Source organism: Astatotilapia calliptera, chromosome 12 (genome assembly GCF_964374335.1).
Source record: "Astatotilapia calliptera chromosome 12, fAstCal68.1, whole genome shotgun sequence".
NCBI lineage: Eukaryota > Metazoa > Chordata > Actinopteri > Cichliformes > Cichlidae > Astatotilapia > Astatotilapia calliptera.
In genome coordinates, this window is record NC_137433.1 from 5,009,221 (window position 1) to 5,028,339 (window position 19,119).

Consider the following 19,119-nt stretch of genomic DNA (forward strand, 5'->3'; position numbering starts at 1 on the left):
TTTTGTCTTCTGAAAGTTTTATTTCTGCTTCTGCCAACATGTTTAGTTAACGAGCTCGACTGGACAGAAACAATCACAACTGCTGAACCTGCACTGTGCTCATGGTTAAAATTCCACAACATTTTGTCTTCTGAATATTGTATTTTTGCTTCAAAACTGCTTCTAGCACAACAAGAGTCAGCGGAGGCTGGAATGACAACAACAACAACAATCTTGTGCTTAACATAAAACATTTACCATTTAACATAAAACAAAAAATAACACAAGTAACAAAAATAACACAAGTAACTTAAAAAAGCTTCAGTCCACATTTCAGTTTGTTGAGCTCGCTGTTGCTCCAGAGGAGGCCCTCAGCTGGCCGGGCTGGAGCCGAGGCCCCGGGGATGCTGCTACGTGTCTGAGGGCAAGTGCTCTTTCAGCCTGCACGTCTGCCCATTTGCGCTCCTCACTTCTCTCCGAGTCCATCGGTGAGGAGTGTTGCATCTGGTCCAGCAGCATACTCACAGTATATATGGGCTGCTGCTGCTGCAGAGGTGTGCTGGCCTCTGAGCGCTCTGTCTGTGTGTAGATGGAGCAGAGCTGGAACAGCTTCTCTCTGGTTTCCTGAGGGGGGGGATGCTCCATGTCATCCAGGACTAGCTGGATCAGGTGAGGTGTGCTGATGCAGGGGGCATCCAGACATGCAGAGAGAAGCTGCTGCCACCTCAGCTTGATGCGGTCGATGAAAATCCTGTCCTTCATTCTGGCTTTCTTCTGCAACCTTGTCTCAAAATGATATTCAAATTTGTTGTTGTTGCAGAGGAAGACTTCTGAAATCCATGCAGAAATATAGAAACACCTGTGACCGTTGGGCTCTTTGCTGAGCAGCTTCAGTTCCACAAAGAGCTTCTCCAGGAAGAGGTGAATGAAAGACGAAGAGTTAAGCATCTTTAGCAGGGGCAGCCAAAAGCGCAGGAAGGTTTGTGGGACTCTGGGCTCAGTGGGACTGGCACTGTCAGATGTTGCACAGCCTAATGCTTCCAGCTGCTCCATGGTAGGAACAAGAAAACCGTCTTCCAGCAGCACATCAATCAACAGCTCCCTGGACCCCAGTGCAAACTGCTTGATCTCACCCAGCAACGAACTCATGTCTGCTAAGGGGGCCTGCCACAAGCTCTTCCCCTTGTCTTCAGGAGACCCATCATCAAAAGCTTGGTACTGGCCCTTCTGAAAAGAGATCAGCAGCTCCCGAGCGTTTCTGCAGGCATCCACTTCTTTCTGCCTGGCAACGAGCTGCTCATCGGGGCCTCCTCCCAGCTGTCTGGACCAAAACTCCTGCTGGAGCCACTCCAGGGCCACCTTACATCCCTTTCGGCACCATTTCAAAGAAGGAAGAGTCCCACGCATGATTTCGTGCCTCAGATCCACCACCCACTCGGGGATGTTCAAGTTTCCAGCCAGTTGCCTCAGCGGCTGGGCCTTTCTCCCCTGCTGGCGATCCGTGATAAGATTAACAAATCTTACCAGGGCCGTCCCGTACATCAGGGTCAAGTCATCTCCGGTAAGCTGTCCGGACCGGTCCCGCACCTGGCAGCGCACGAGGTCTGCTGTGCAGTCCACGGCCACGGGAAAACTATCAGCGCACCTGGCCCTCCAAGCCGATATCCTCTCTAACGCAAACCTCTGCAGAGAGGAGTCCATCGAGTAAAGGTAGTCCCGAACCTGATCCCACTCCGCTTTGTTAAGCCAGGCTACCACATGGCGTGTTTTCTCAGAGCCCTTTTTATTCATTGTGCGCGCTCCGGACCTCACGCTCAATCTCTCACTCACCGGGAAAAGCCGCTCGCCTCACGCAGAGACCACTCGCAGATTTATATGACAGAGGACCGCGTTCAGAGCTTCGAGTTTTACAGTTGCTTGTCGCACAGCAACCAGGAAATGACGCTAACGTTTTCTTCGGCTTCGTTTGTGGCTGACGTTCACCCTGCGGGCACGCTGACGCCACCTGCTGGATTGGAGGATGGAGCGATGGTTCTACAGAGCGCTTATTTACATGATGCTGGTCATAAACGAGCTTTCTTTGGCTATGGTCAATGGCGTGTCCAGCGGGGTGGCCTGGGGGGGCACAGGCCACCCCCCCAACCAGACTGACCACCCCAGGTGCCACCCCAAAGGCAAAACAATAAAATTCAATCAAATATCAAATGTCCGATTATGTTTTCACGGTGACGCTCAGATATCCGAGTGTAAGTGAATGCAGCATCGGCTTCTGCGCTATGTGCATCACGTTAGCAAAGGTAGGAGAGCCAAGCACGAAAGACGTCACTGCAGGAAACAATTTTTCGGTGAAAGAAAATGAGGACAGAATAAATGTCCCGGTAAGTAATATTAAGTTTGTTGAGTTTAGTAAACTTCGGCGAAATTAGAATACCAAGGAAAAAATAACACTTAAAGAATTATTGCAGCCGTGGAATATTTCAGACAGTATGCTACAGAGGGGAGCTAACATAAGAGTTATGAGTTATAAGATGTAATCTAAGTCGTAACATTGCTGTATGGAGCTGCAGATTTGGTTGCAGGTTAACATAGCTGGACTGGCCATCGGGCTTATTTGACTTATTTTTTATTTTTTTTTGTAACGGCATGAACAATGAGAGGTGGTGGATTGGCCAGATGCAGGTCGATGTGTAGAAATAACTCCGTTGTTTGGTGGTGGCTATGGCGGGGCTTCCACAGAGGCAGCAGGTGGATGAGGGAAGGGGAGGCAGGAGGAGAGCCCCGAGGCAGCCGCCAGTCCGAGTGTCAGGTGAACTGAACTTCAGGTAAGAAGTTATGACCTGCAGTCTATCTGGGTCAGATATGAACTAAGTTTAGGTGGAGTTTATTTTCGTTGTGCTGACTTTTTACTGTCAGTTGCAATAACTCATACTGCGTTCTAGCCAGCTTGGAGTTTTTATACAGCTGTTCGGTTGCTATGATGTTACTGATAGTGAACTTTATTTTATTCATAAGGTTAGTTAGTAGAGTTGCCAACGGCTCCTTAAAAAAATGGAATGGTCCCTCAATCAGAGAAAATATTACAGGTTTCGTATTGAGCTGAGAAGAGACGCAGTTTGTCCCGAACTTCAGCTAGAATGGAAAAAGACACAAAGCTGGATTTATTCTGTCTTTACGCTGCACAGCTGCCTCTTCTCTCATCCTCCCTCTCCTGTTGCTACTTCAATCATGAAACTGATCGATGATCAGCTGATCGGCTTTTCTCTCTTGTTTGTTTATCGCCCACTTTGCGCCAGAAAGACGAAACCAGCAGATGTCGCGCTAAACAACAGCAGCACGTTTAAGCTTGATCGGCTGTTGTTAGAATTTATTTAATATTAATTTCTAGTATCAGCTGATGTTTGCTGGAGCCACAGCTGTAAAGCTGCTGGTCATGATGTCGGTTTGGATATCTGGTGAGAGGGAAACGTGAAGACCACCCACCAGGATCCTTTTTTATGTAGCTGACAGCTGGTAACTGTGCAGGGGCGGGTCTAGCAAAGTTTTGCCAGGGGGCCAGGTAGGGCATTAACAGGGAAAGGGGGGCACAAAGAAATACTTTTCTTTCTTATTCTCATTTAAAATATCTAGCTTTTATTAAATAATTATCTAAATCTTACAACCAAAGTTTTTATCTGACGTAAAATGTATAGAAATCATACATATACCAAAAAGACTGTACATCACTGTCACAACAGGGTTTGTTTTCATTCAAAGGCTTTATGGCTTTAATACCTGGTGGGTCGGTCTGTAGTCAAAATGCCCGATTTTCTGTCCCAGTCCAGCCCTGCAGGTTATACTGGCAGTGTCACCATGCCAGCTGAATGTATTTCATCATCAGCCAGTGTTGTTCTTTATCAATATTACCAAAGTTTACCATAAGGCAGCATAGAAAGTATTTACTTGCTTTCAGGTTTTATTCAAATATTAGTCTTTTCAGTTGTTTCTCCACTTTTTTCCTGTTTCAAAATCAAACACCAGTTTGTGAGAAGATTATCTTCTTTTTTTAACAGGCAGAGAAAGTTTTGCATTGGAATGGCTAATTTGTCAATTGTTTGCTACAAATGTTCGTATTTTAATATTCAAAAATGTTTTTGCCCAAAACATATGTGCAGTATATGTCAGTAAAAATACTATGCAAATATTGCTGTCCTTGAATGCTGAGTAAACACTGACAAAGCACTGATTGTATCTCTTGTACTTTATCAACGCAGTATCTAAAAACTTTGCACCGTAGTGGTTAAAATCTCATTCTAATAAGAGTTAAAAGTGCATTTGGTTATTAGGTTTATAGGATTATTGAATTATGGTTAAGGGTTGGTAGAATTTTTTTTTAAAACATTATCTGCCAATTAAATCTGCCACCCTTCTCCAAATCTGTGCCCCTACCTGGCCCCCCCAACAAAAATTTTCTAGACACGCCACTGCGCCTATCAGTGCCCACACAGCGGAAATATGTGCGCAACACGTAGCTGTGCTGTCTGGGGAATCATCAACAAGCGGTAAACTTTCAGAGGAAGTGAACTACTGACGGTTACGCAGAGAAGAAAACAGCGATGTCTGAGTCAGACGAGGAGCGTGGTACTTTCCGCACCAGCAAGAACACTGAGGGGGCAAATACGACTCCTAATAGCCCCAAGGGGGTTATGGTGACACTACCTTGCTTCTCTTGGTGTCCCAAAATATGCAGCCCAAACGGTCACGCCATCTTCTGGATTTGTTTTTTTTTTTTTTTGGTTGTGCAATAGTTGGTGGTATTTGGTTAGGGGTATGGTTATGTAAAAGTAAAGGTCAGGTTGCCCCGTCGGACGACGAGGACCCTAATTGCCGTTTCTCAAAAGCTGCAGTGGCCGCAGACTCCGAGAATTGTTCGGAGATTGGAAAGTGAGTAACATTTGAAACTTCTGATACATTTTTTTTTCACATTACACATACGATTATGCACTGATCCAAATGCAAACGCTAAAAAATCTCCAAGAACTGCGAACATATGGGCTCAAATTGTGGTCATAAATATTTTGTACTTGTAAATCAGGATTTGTATGTGTAAAAAGAATTTGTGTGTGCCTTAGTGATGTGTCAGTTGTGAACGAAATGGCTCTTAGAGCCGGGTCTTTGACGTGAACGACGCAAGCCGGCTCCTTATCGCGAGCCTCCCAGTCCTACTGCCAGTTTCTGGAAGACACCTTCTTCAAGCAGTGGTACAGGAAGAAGTCTGCATCCTTCAAGAAAAACATGATTTTCATGCAGGACAATGCTCCATCACACGAGTCCAAGTACTCCACAGCGTGGCTGGCAAGAAAGGGTATAAAAGAAGAAAAACTAATGACATAATGACATGGCCACCTTTTTATTTCTCTCACCCTCTCTCCCTCTTGCACTTTTTTTTTGCTTCATTCCGCATTTGAGCTTTGCGCTGGGATGAGGGGCGAGGGGCGGTAGTTACACTGGCAGTAGCACAGGAACAGAGCAGGAGGGAGAGAGAGAGAAAGAGAGCCAGGGACAACAACGTCAGATTAGAAAGGTATAGTAATCATCCACAACTATTTTCAGTTGCGGATGATAAAGGATTCAGAAAGTTTATTCATGCAGGTCCATATGACAGAGAGTATGCATGTTCTTTTTGTTCTGTCATGACAATTTAATTGTGGGACATTACAATTTTGATGAAGATTAAAATTAAATTAATTGTGCACACATGATAACAATAACACTAAAGTGATAACGATGAACTCTTTCAGGGACATTCTTCGGAAAAATGGCTCTGCAGTAGATGCTGCCATTGCTGCGCTGCTGTGCACCTCCATCATGCACCCACAGTGCATGGGGATTGGAGGCGGGGTCATATTCACTGTGATGGACAGCTCCGGTAACAAGACACCCTCGCTACTCTTTGCTCAGCTCTGCTGTGGATTAATGTAGTAATATGTCATCTTTTCAAAGGTAAAGTGAAAATCATCACCTCCAGAGAGACTGTCCCCAGCAACGTGACCTCTGACCTGCTTAAGTCGTGTCCTAACACCACAGAGTGGACCGTGGAGTGGCCGCACGGTGGGCTGTTTATCTGGCATAATGCTAATATTTATAAGGTTTTAGTCTAATCTGCTCTTGGACTCACCTTTATGACACAGCTAATTTATTCTGTACAGGTCACTGCTAATGCACACTGTGAGTCATTCCTCATTCAGCTTTCCTCAAAAAAGCAAAACTGGGATAATATAAAAAGAAAAGAAAAAAGATAAAGCAAACCACTACAGAGGGTTTGGCTGTCAGCAGATATTAAAGACAATGAGTCGGTGTCGTATATGACACTATCAGAATAATCTAGCATAAACACCATGAAATACATGCTCCTTAGTTTCAGAAACAACCAGAGAGATTGAAGTAGTCAGGTTTTTCTCCAAACTGGTCTTAACAGGTCTTTCTCCAAATGATACACAAGATGTAACACAAAGGTTTTAAAGGTGTAGTCAATTATCTGTAGAGATATATTTTAAATTCTGCACCTTAATCTGCAAGTCAAACTCAAGATATGAAGGATCATACCTTTGTTTTATCACCTGAGAGGGTTCTTGTCATCAAAGAAGCGGAGGAAAGAGACAGCATGATTGGTGTCTTGTTAAAATGTCATCCTCCTCCTCACCTCTAACCTCATCTACTGAATTAAAGTCAAGACTCTAATACACTAAAGAGTGCACAACTATTCTTATTTAATTATTGAAAATAATAATTATTGGAAAAAAATAATAATAATAAAGTCAGCAACAAAAACCTAAATGATCTTATACCTCTTCAAAGAAATATATAACAAGACCAGAGAAATTCAAATACTGGGTCAAAAAACCCACATTTTTGTTTGCCAAAGGATAGCTGCTCCACAGTCCTGGGTCCTTTTTGTCATATATGTCATTTCATGATGCACTCGATGTGTTTTTTCTTGGTCAAAGGTTTGAACTGCAGGCAGGCCATTTTAACACCCAGGTACTTCTTCTGTGAAGCCATGCTATTGTAATAGATGCAGCATGCGGTTTAGCGTGGTCTTGCTGAAATAGATGTCAACTCGATGGCAGCACAAGTTGCCTGTGTACACCTTTCAGCACTGGTGCATTGCCAGATGTGCAAGCAGCCAATTCTATAGGCAGTAAAATAATTACATACCTTCAGAGGTTTTGAATTGAGTGTTGATAACAAGCTGCAAAAACAGCAGCACTTAACAACGTTAAAGCCCTTTACTCTTTAGCCCAGAATGCAGGATCCACATTTTCTAAAAAAAAATTTGATTTGTCTGACATTAGAACAGTTTTCCACTTTGCCTCAGTCCTTGTTGAATGAGCTTTGGCCCATTCAACATGTTTATGTTTAAAATGCAACACCGCCACCTAGGGGAATTTCCAATATTAAAATGCCTTTATTAAATGCATTTGTTAAAAGACAAAAAAGGATTAATAAGCAATTGCAGCCCAGAGAATAATGAAAGGTGACTGTGGTACAGCCAACTCTAATAGACTCTAATCGAGTCTGCAGAGAATGTCCACACATAAGGTCTTCATACAGTATTAGTCCTTTATTTTATCCAGGTAAAAAATCTCATTGAGATTAAAAATTTCATTTCCAAGAGAGCCATGGCATCATGGCAACAAAAGTCAAAATAGACGTACCACATTAGGATATAGCATTTAAAAAAATACAATATCCCGTACAAACATGTGAGAAATATACAATAACAGATCTAATTAAGAGCGACATTAAATACAATGACACTGAGTAAAAGAGTTATTCTCTCGTTCCTTTAAGACAGACTTAAACTCCCCCAAGGTAACCAATTCTGATCATTTCAGTTCCTCCTGCAGATTATTCCAGGAAGCAGGGGCAGCGTAATTAAAAGCCTTTTTCTCCAATTCTGTTCTGATTTTTGGGCCAATCAATTGTATGATATTGTGCGAATGAAGGCTGTATTGGTTGTGGTTTTTACACATATAAACACATAAATAAGATGGAACCAGCCCAAGGAGAGGTTTATAGATAAACATCAACCAATGGGAGAGTCTACAAATATGGAAAGATGGACATTTAGCAGCAGCATACAAAGAACAATGATGTACACAATTTCCATAACCAGTAATAAAAAGTAAAGCACAATGGTACACAGTATCCAACCTCTTTAGGTAGTGAGCAGGTGCATTAAAAAATAAAAAGCAGGTCACCAAAATCCATTAAAGGTAAAGAAGTTGCATGAATCAAGTGTTTTCTCATTTGGAGGGAGAAACAGGATTGATTTCTAAAAAAGAAACTTAGTTTTAGTTTTAACTTCGACACAAGCCTTTGAATTTGAGTTTTAAATGACAAATTCTGATCTATAATGATCCCTAGATACTTGTAAGATGTGACCATTTCAATTTCAGTTCCTTGAATTGTTGTAATCTTAGGAGATGTAGCTAACAACTCTTTGCCATTTGAGGATAACACGAACTTGTATTTCTATGGATTTAACACCAACTTAAGTTGGGTTAAATGGGACTGAAAAACATCAAAGGCAGACTGCAGAAATTGCAGGGTTGGTGAAGGAGATGAACAATAGATAATTGTATCATCTGCATAAAGATGAAATGCAGCATTTGACAAATTATCACAAAGGTTGTTTATGTAAAGAGAAAAGAACAATGGCTCTGATATGGAGCCCTGTGGAACTTCTTTGGATACTTGGATACTGGGAGAAAAGAGGAAGTTTGCAGTCCATTGAATCAATGATGTCATTAACCACTTAAATAGCAGCAGTTAGTGTGCTGTGTTGTTTTCTGAATCCTGACTGATGTTGGAAAGAACTGAATTTTTGTCAAAAAAGTCTTTCAGTTGTTCACTAATGAACAGCTAAACTCTGAATCTAGAACTTTTGCTAGAACACACAATTTCGATATGGGCCTGTAGTTATTAACATCTGAAGGATCACCTCTTTTCAGCAAAGGGAGAACACAGGCAGATTTCTGTATTACAGGGATCTCACTTTCGAGAGGCTAAGATTAAAAATGTAAGTTAGTGGTTCTGCTATAAAATCTGCAGCCAACTTAAGACAATAAGGATCAAGTTGATCTGGTCCTGCAGATTTATTTAGATCCAACAGATTTAAAGCCCTGTGGACCTCAAAAACATTTAGTGGAGAAAAACTGAAGGGTTGGACCAAAGATTCAGTTTGAGTGATTGCAGAGAGAGCCTCCTGTTGATTAAGCTGTTTTAAATCTGGATATAAAGATTCAAATAGAGATCCTGAAGAATGAAAAAGCTCATTAAAGCAGTTTAGAATATCACATTTCTCCATTAAGGTGCAGGAGTCTTTTACGACAAAGGCTGGCATCTCATTTGTAGTTATGTCTCCATAAGAAGATTTTATTATTTTCCAGAATTTCTTAGGATCGTTCAGATGTTTAGTAGTTTTTGAAAGATAGAATTCTGATTTGGCCTTTTAAATTAAGGAAGTTGAACGGTTTCTGAGCTGTCTAAAAATCAGCCAGTCCGCTTCAGATTTGGTTTTTCTGGCATCCCTTTTTTTGAGTAGACTGGAGAGCTGATGTCATGGTCTGGCTGGCAGACCGTGGGGATGTGGGGAAAGGAGGACCCAAAACGCAGACTCTGCGATGCAAACAGTGCTCTTTATTTACAGTGAAAAGCTGTAAACACAATAACTCCCCGTTGCTCCCTTGAACCCCGTGTGCGTGCTTCCCTCCGACGTCTGTGTTCGTGCTCCCTGCTGTTGTGTTTCCGCACACCCCGTGCGTGCTGCCTTTCTGGACCACTCTTCCTCCTGCAGGGAAACCATAGAAGCAGCCGTCAACACTAACCCTCGGCAGGTATATACGAACAGCACTGACATATACTGACACACACTAACTTGGTACGATAACTCAATGATCCCACGCCAGTGGGAGCTCCAACATTCTCCTAAGTAGCTCCCCCGACGAGCCCTGGGCCCTATTTCAGGAAGCCGGTTTAGTGCAAACTCTGAGTAAGTATACCCTGAGTTAACGAAAACTCTGGGTTTTCGGTTTCACAAAGCGAGTTTAGATTAATTAACCCTAACCCTAAGACAACCAGTCCCAGTTGAAATCTCCAGCCAGCACAATTTCATTAAAATCTAAAGTAGATCGTTTTTCACTAAGTGAAACTAAAGCCTCACTACTAGCTGAGGGGGGTCTATAACAGCCCACAATGGTAATAAAATAGCCCTTCAAAAGTTAGAGCTTGAGGGCAAGAAGTTCAAACTGTTTACAAACAGATACTGATGATTGGACAGTAACATGGAATTTGTTTTTTACGTAAATTGCAACACCGCCACCCTTTCTGGTGCGGTCGCAACGGAAAAGATTATAGCGCGTTATTGCAATGTCTTTGTCAGTAACCGATTTTGTAAGCCACTTTGCTGATAATGTAAGAATATCAGTATATAACTCTTTCATCCAAATTTTCATGAAATCAAGTTTGGGAAGAAGACTTCTGACATTTAAATGAGTGATACCAAGACCCGTTCAAGCTTTAAAATCACAAGGAGAACTCAAGCATTTGCAATCTGGACCAGGATTAGGTTGTATTTCCAGATAAAAGAAGCAGAAGAACAAAAACATTTTCTTTTCACAGATTTTTTTTGTAGTTTAACAGACTGATTTCTCTTACAGCTCAATCTCTTTGGGTGGTGAGAGAATTGGGAAATAAACCAGTGATATGGAATAAATAAATCAGTTAAATCAGATGGAATGAGATCTCTGCTGATGATCACATTTGAGAAGCTTCTAAAAGATGTAAAATCCCACCTTGTTCCCTTTGAGAGGAGTAAGAAGTATGATTTCCCTTGTTCTGCAGACTGTTCCTGCACCTCATGTAGACAAAAAGCTGTCAATAAAATCAATAAAGGAAAAAAGGCTACTGAGGATAACATGCTGACTAACAGGGAAAAAAAAGGTAGACCCAGTCGACCTGTGGTAGAGCCTGGTTGTGGCCAGATATAGATATAATCGTCGCATTAAACAGCTTCTAAGAGCAAGATCAGTTACTGAATGGGCTGTTCAACAATAGACAGCTTGCCAGAATGCTGTCCCATCTTTCCCATTTTCTGGTCTTCAATTAATGTTAATTCCTCCCCAGGACAAATCTTAACTCTCCTCACAAGTCCATCTTTATCAGTCATTGTTTCTAATTTGGCTAATCTCCACTCGTTCCCTGGCAGATTATCTGTCTGTGGAGGTGAAGCTGGAAATGTTGTGAGATGCTAAAGTGGGGCCAGAGACACAGGCTGCTGTGGATGCACATGTCCCTGTCCCATATGTTCCTGTCAGCAGAGTACAAATGACCTTCATGCATTACTCCCTGATTGTCTATAGTGTGTTGACTTTGAAGGGAAGCTGTGGATCCATATGTAGAATCAGCATAGTCTCTGTTAAGAAGCGTCTTTTGACAGCATTTGAGTATGGGATGGACAGCAATAAGAACTGGGAGTAGTTGGAGCAGTTCACTTGTGGCAGACATTAAAAAATAAAGAAATTAGACATTAGAATATGTGTGAGAAAGATGAATCAAGGAAAGAAAGGGGGCTACAGACACTATTTATTTATGGGGCCCAGAGTTCTGTGCTACACTCCTGCACACAGGCTGCATAAACAGTAAGAAAAGTAAATATAAGATATGCTAAATGCTTCTTTGAGCCAGAAATAGTGTAAATATAGTGAAATAAACTTAAAATAACTGTAAGATGCAAAATGTTATCTCTAACATAATCAGTTACAAACAGACACACATTTCCCTCTGAAATGGAGCAGAATAGAATAGAGTATTTACAAAGCACCAAATTATAACAGACATCATCTCAGATCATTAAAGGTCAGGACCTTACAGTTTACTCAAAACACGAGCAAATGTATGTGGGACTTTCCAGCACTGACTATCCATTATCTATCTAACCAGATAGCAGATGGATTGGGGTTCCTGGGGAAATTCGAGGTTATGAAGCGGCACACCGGCTTTATGGGAAGTTGCCGTGGGCCGACCTCTTTCAGCCGACCATCAAATTAGCCAGAGAAGGATTCCCTATTCCTTACTACCAAGGTCAACACATCCCACGCATTGGCAACACGTCACTACGGTATGAAATACACCCACAATGTGATTTCAAAAATACAAAGAGCAAACAATGAATGTTTCAGCTTTATTTCACTGTCTTTGTCTTTCAGGAAGTTATATTTAGATAAAAATGGGAACCTGCTTAAGACCGGTGATACTGTGAAATTTGAGAAACTGGCTGACACTTTGGAGATGATCGCAAACGAGGGACCAGATGTGTTTTACAACGGAACAATAGCAAAGAATTTAATCAGTGACATTCAGGATGCAGGTATTATCAGACGGGTTTCATCCTGCTCTCTTTCTGACCGCTTTCTATGTCTGCCAGGCACAATGATCTAATTACAAATTACAAAAATCTATTGGTTTTGGAAAACTGTAACATGATCCCTCACAGGCTACACTGTGATCTGTCTCGATCCATTCAAAGTCTTGATTATGAAATTCATTGTGTTCATTTGTACTCAGCAGAATCATTTGTTTCACTGTTCTTGCTCAGGAGGAAAACTTACACGGAAGGACTTGGAATTGTATGAAGCTAAAGTGACTGATGCGTGGAATATTTCTTTGGGAGAGTATAAGCTGTACTTCCCTCCGCCCCCTGCAGGAGGAGCCATCCTCAGCCTCATCCTCAACATCATGAAAGGTTCCTGATTGTTGCTTCTAGCATGTAGAGTTTGATTCATATAGGAAAATGATCCTTATCAATCTTTACAAATGTGATACACTAAGAATTGATGTTTTCAATCCAAAAAAAATTTTTTTTAAAAATATTTTTAGGATACAAAATGGAATCAGAACCTAAGACGACTGATGAAAAGATTTTGTTTTATCACCGTTATATTGAAGCTTTAAAATTTGCCAATGAATTAAAGACAAATATCAGCGATCCAAACTTCAGCTCAGATGAAGTAAGTATCTGAAAATCCTACAGATTTGCACCTGCTTTGTTGCATAAAGAATGATTCTATTTAAGTGACTAAACAATTAAAAGTAACAATACCACATCACAAAACACAAAACAAACCACCCCTTGCCTGCAGCTCATCCACAAACTACACCCCACCACAGTCAGTTTATGCACACTGATAATGAGTTGAGGTTTTTTTTGTAATATCTCTGAGTTTTGCACAGTTGGACTTTAGGTTAATTTGCTGGGGTGAGATTGTGACTTTGTGTTAACAAAGTGCTTTTACAGAAGTGTTCACCTTTGTTAATGATCAATCAGGGGCATTTGATTATCAGTACCTGGCTGCTACTTACAATTAAAGTTCTTATAGAAGCACTAAGGGTGTAGAAAACCAGTAGAGTGCTGTAAGAATTTCTTTGAGTCTCAGCATTTTCATTTCAGCATCATTCTGAGCAGTGACGTAGCTTTTAAAACATATACATATAAATACAAGTTTTAAAAGCACATAAACCTAAATTGGCTTAATATTTGTCTTTAATTTAGTATGTATATATTATTGTTATTATTATCTTAGTATTTAAATATAAGTATAATTTTGTGTAATGTGATGTTTTCAGATACTCTGTAGTTCACACAGATGACTGAATTTCAGAGACTCTATCTTTGGCAGTCATATGTTGAGCTTGATCACTAACCAATATTATAACCTCTAGTATTCATTCATTCATTCATCTTACATCAGTGATGGATCAATGATCAAAATTCTGTTAACATTTGGCTCCAATTTTATAAATTTCTTGACAGCAATGTATTTTCTGCAATGTATTTAGTTTTATTAATTCATTTTATTAATTCTCTGTATTTCACACAGATGGCAAAGAAACTGACACAGGATAGCTTTGCAGACAGCAAACGAAGCTTGATCAGCAGCGACAAGACTCGTGATCCTGGCATCAACTTGTATCTGGACAGCATCGGCACCACACATGTATCTGTGCTGGCTGAAGATGGATCTGCTGTGTCTGTCACCAGCAGCATCAACGACGAGTCAGTACCTGCATCATTCTGTTTCACTGCTAGAAACCAGCTATCAGATATTTTTCTTTCTTGAAACTGAAGATTTAAGAGATTATGGAGGAACTTATTTTTAGACTATTTCTATACTACAAAGAGTGTCTTGGCTTTGTAGTTAATTTAGTTTTTTTGTTTACAGATTCGGCTCTGGGGTCCTCTCTCCAAGCACTGGAATCATTCTCAACAACCAGCTGTCTGACTTCTGTGGTAGAGCTGATAGCGTCTCTCCTGGTAAGAGATCAGTAGGATGCTTTTTATGAAATACAAGTAATTAGACGAGGAAGGTGGATTATTTCAAAACTAATACCACAAAGAGTTTAATTTTTTTCCTGAAATTATTTTCCTGATAGGACATATTTCTTTAAGTAATTTCTATTAATGGCAAAATAGTGCCATTGAGGAAATGAGAGGAGAAAATGGCATTTCATAATTCATTGTGATGCATCATATTTTGTTGATCATGGAAAAACTAAACTTGTTGATCATTTCCACGATGTTTTGCCAAACTGAAACACATCATGTGAATTTGGACTAAAATTGCATTTTCTGTTTAATACCATAGCCTGCTAAAATGTTTGAATGTTCAAGAACAGGCACAGTTTTACTACTGCTGTAGTAAAATCTGTTTCCATGTCAACGTGTTGTTGTGTGAAGTTTTTCCTTCACACTGTCACCAAGTACTTGCTCATAAGGGGCTCTTCTTATTGTTGGGGGTTTCTCTCTACTGAAGTGGGTTAACCTTATGATATAAATGTACCATTGTGATTTGACGGTATATGGATATTTATATTCATTTAAAATTATATAGAGGACAGCACACTGGCACGGTGTTGCCTTATAGCATAGGTGTCAAACTCTGGCCCGCGGGCCAAATTTGGCCCGGAGCCTAATTACATTTGGCCCGCAAAGCCATACCAAATTACTATTAGAGCTGGCCTACTGGTATTATACAGCTAATAGATATATTGTTTAGTATTAAGCTTTGTTTGTTCCATATTCAGTTTTTCAGCAAAACGTGTTTGAGTCCATAAGAAAAGATTCATTCTTATATCTGGAGGAATAAATATATTTCAATAAATATTAATGTTAGCCGGCGACTTTGTTCCAGTTTTGAATTTTGGCCCACTGTGTATTTGAGTTTGACACCCCTGCCTTATAGCAAGAAGGCCCTGAGTTTGATCCCACTTGTGTGGAGCTTGCATGTTCTCCCCATGTTTGTGTGAGTTCTCTCTGGGTACTGCAGCATCCTCCCACAGTCCAAAGACATGCAGTTAGTAGGGTTAGGCTAATTGGTGAATCTAAATTGCCCATAGGTGTGAATGCGAGTGTCTCTCTGTGTTAGCGCTGCATCCGGCTAGCGACCTGACCTCGGTTTACCCTGCCTCTCGCCCTATGGTAGCTAGGATTGGCTCCACCACCCCTGCAACCCTGAGAAGGATAAGCTGAAGATAATCGATGGATGAATCTATATATAGATCTATAATATTGATTCAAGTGTGTTCAAGGTTCTGTATAATTCAGTTTGGACATAGCATCATTCAAACATTAATCTAACACACTGACAGAGTCTCAGTAATAGCTGCACTTTGAAAGACATTTCACTTTAGTTTGATACAGATTCAGTAGAGATAACTCACTTGTTGTGTGTGCACTTTCATCATTTGTTGATAAGCATGGGCGGATGCAATTCTAAACTTGTTTGTAGAGCACAGGTGTCGAACTCCAGGCTTTGAGGGCCAGTGTCCTGCAGATTTTACATGTGTCCTTGATCAAACACAGATAAATTACCTCCTCAGCGGCTGTATCCCAATTCAGGGTCTGCAGCCTTAAAGTACGCAGCCTTAACGGTCCACAAGGGCCGCGTAATCAAAGACCGCTGAGGCCGGAAGTGCGAGGCTTGTGAAATGGGACGGTCTAGCCTCCGTCGCGCTGTCCAGGTTGCCTAGCAACCATGATACTAACAGCTGGAAACGTTTCATACAGCTTTGTTTGACAGGAATGAAGGAGAAACCTTTTTGTTCATTTGTTTGTTTGTTTCTACATGAGCTTTGATCATTCTCTGTAAGATTAAGGTCAACCATTGAACGGCGTATATTTTAAAGTAAAGGCTTTAAAACCAAGTTAGCACAAACGTCACTAATGTCACATAACTTTGCCGACATGTGGCCAACAGTAATGTTTAATGTTCTTCGTTATTAAACATTTGCACATAAATAAGTGACATAATATTCAGTACTTACTTAAAGTTTACTCTTCGGGCGCCCCTCATCCGCCGTTTTTTTTTTTTTTTTTGGCAAAATTATCGACACCCACCGCCATGCTATGCATTATGGGATATGTTGGGCCACGAAGTCTACACTGCCACATCCTTAAAATTCAGGGAAATGAAGGACGCATTTGAGGGCAGCATTTCGAGCAGCCTTTGAATTGGGACAGCCTTCGTCGCGTCGCTGTGACGTAATCTGTTGGGTCTAAACTCAGACCCTGCTGTATCCAGGACTTATTCCCGTGAAAGAAAAACAAGGCAACAGCGATCAATCGATTTACTTGCAAGGGAGGCCTCGTCGGTATCTCAGAAACGCACTTCGAATCTCCTTACGAGTGACCCCGATGATGGCCTCCTCTCGCTGCCTTTTATTGAAAACGTTCACACAATAAACAATAGTTTACAAACACCTCCCCTCATAACCCCCCTTGGTTACAAAGACAAGGCACTGTATGTGTGTGTTCTCCTGCTGACCAAAAAGGGTCATAAAAGCATAAAAGCAGGAGCAACATCCTTGGTCATAAAGAGGGTAGTCTCCCCCACACCCAATTCATGGTTCACCCTAGATAACAAAGTGAAGCCATACAAAGGGGAGGAAGTTTACCAACATCAAACAGACCTTCACAAGGATGTGCCTGTGATAAAACACTACAGCCCCCACCCAGAACCTCGAGAATCTGGGGAGGGGGGAAGAAATAATTTCTTTCATCACAGAGTTAAAACAATGTAGAGATGGTAAGCATAAAAATGACAAACATTTAACAATTCACTTTAACATAATCGGCCTTAAAATGCGGCCTTTAAGGCTGCAGACCCTGAATTGGGATACAGCCAACATGTCTTGGAGTTCTCCAGAAGCCTGGTAATGAACTAATCATTTGATTCAGGTGTGTTCTCCCAGAGTCTTATCTAAAACCTGCAGGACACTGGCCTTCGAGGCCGGGAGTTTGACACCCCTGTTGTAGAGTATAAAAAATTCAGGTATGAAAATACTGCATGAAAATACAGTCACTGATTCGTGTATGAAACATTTGTGTAAATGATTTATGCACAGATATGTGTGTACAGACTGATTTCTGTTTTCTAGTTTTGTCATTCAAGGTCTTTGTTGTATTTCTCAGGGGAGCGGCCTCCCTCCAATATGGCCCCTTCTGTGCTGAAGTCTCCGTCGAAGACGCTGGTGATTGGAGGGTCTGGTTCTGAAACGATTCCACCGGCTGTGGCCTCGGTATGTATGCATGGTAAACACACAAAAGTGCCGTTACATATTAAATAAAATAAATTGATGTGGACTGATGCTGGTCTTTGCTGTTAAAGCTTGCATCATAGCAACAAGATTCTTCACCCTAATTTATCCTGTAATCATCACTTTCTCATCTCATTTTTTTTTCTCTCCAAGGCGCTCATGAACCACCTTTGGTTTGGAAAGAGCCTTAAGGAGGCAATTATTACGCCTGTTGTTCTTGTAGACTCTAAAAGTGAAGTAAAACCTGAACCCAAGCTTGAAAAGGTAATTTATTCAATGTATTTAAATGATAAATTAATAAGTTCTACTTCTCTTGTTCCATCTGAGTCTCTCTCCTCTTTGCCCTGCAGGATGTAGTTGATGGTCTTGAAGCTCTGGGACATAAAATAGCAAAATTCTACAACACAGTTAACGCTGTGGAAAAGGCGGGCAGCTGTATCTCTGCATGGTCTGATGAAAGGAAAAAAGGCAAAGCAGCTGGTTACTGAGACCAAGAGTCAGTGATGTCAGTTATACAGCATGGTCTTAAGGTTATGGACACTGCTGTAGCTACAACATTGGTAAATCTATATTCGTCTGTTAACTGATAGATCATTCATGCTTTGCTCATGTGTATAAAAAGTTTGTAATATTGAAAACATAATGCAACGATCAGATCAGTTAAATCCCAAATTTCATGCAAAAATGTGCAGAGATAGCACTGTAAAAACTAGAAATGTAATTTTTTTAAAAAGTAGGGATTGCTGTTGATCTCCGCCTCAATTTTTTTACAATCAATATGACCTTCTAAATATTTGTTTATTTTGGGTTTTGATGCATGGTAAATGGTAAATGGCCTGTATTTATATAGCGCTTTACTAGTCCCTAAGGACCCCAAAGCGCTTTACATATCCAGTCATCCACCCATTCAAGCACACATTCACACACTGGTGATGGCAAGCTACATTGTAGCCACAGCCACCCTGGGGCGCACTGACAGAGGCGAGGCTGCCGGACACTGGCGCCACCAGGCCCTCTGACCACCACCAGTAGGCAACGGGTGAAGTGTCTTGCCCAAGGACACGACGACCGAGACTGCCCAAGCCGGGGCTCGAACCGGCAACCTTCCGATTACAAGGCGAACTCCCAACTCTTGAGCCACGATCGCCCATATAGAATTGACTAAACAAGGAAACAGCTTTCAGGTCAAAATGTGAAGCCCATGCCTGTTTCTTTGACCTGCATTCTTTCTAAAAAGCAGGCCAGCAGGTTGAGACTGACTGCAGAAATCTTTGGTTATAGTAAACAATTCATATTTTCAAGTCTCATCAAATTCATGTTTACTTTGTAGATTTTAGCCCACTGGATAGTCCAGAAGGGAGATAAAGTAGGGTACACTTTAGGGCAGCCCTAAGTTATCTATCAATTGATTTGTAGTTTAACCCCCCAGCCCCCACCCAATGTTTTTTATTATTATGTTTTTATATTTAGTTTTCATATTAAGATTTTGAGCTTCATTAATCCTGC

General features: G+C 41.2%; 2 pseudogenes across 2 annotated transcripts; one reads left to right on the forward strand and one right to left on the reverse strand.

The window, feature by feature from the left end:
- Positions 1-2,079, reverse strand: LOC145432152 (ribosomal biogenesis protein LAS1L-like; annotated as a pseudogene). Its single transcript, XR_013912431.1, has one exon. The product of XR_013912431.1 is annotated as a ribosomal biogenesis protein LAS1L-like (transcript).
- Positions 2,080-4,346: 2,267 nt separating this feature from the next.
- Positions 4,347-18,433, forward strand: LOC113034276 (glutathione hydrolase 5 proenzyme-like; annotated as a pseudogene). The gene is made up of 12 exons (XR_013912430.1): positions 4,347-4,899; positions 5,757-5,884; positions 5,959-6,066; positions 11,962-12,139; positions 12,228-12,388; positions 12,617-12,763; positions 12,898-13,028; positions 13,899-14,074; positions 14,241-14,332; positions 17,489-17,595; positions 17,767-17,877; positions 17,964-18,433. The product of XR_013912430.1 is annotated as a glutathione hydrolase 5 proenzyme-like (transcript).
- The last annotated feature ends 686 nt before the right edge of the window (positions 18,434-19,119 follow it).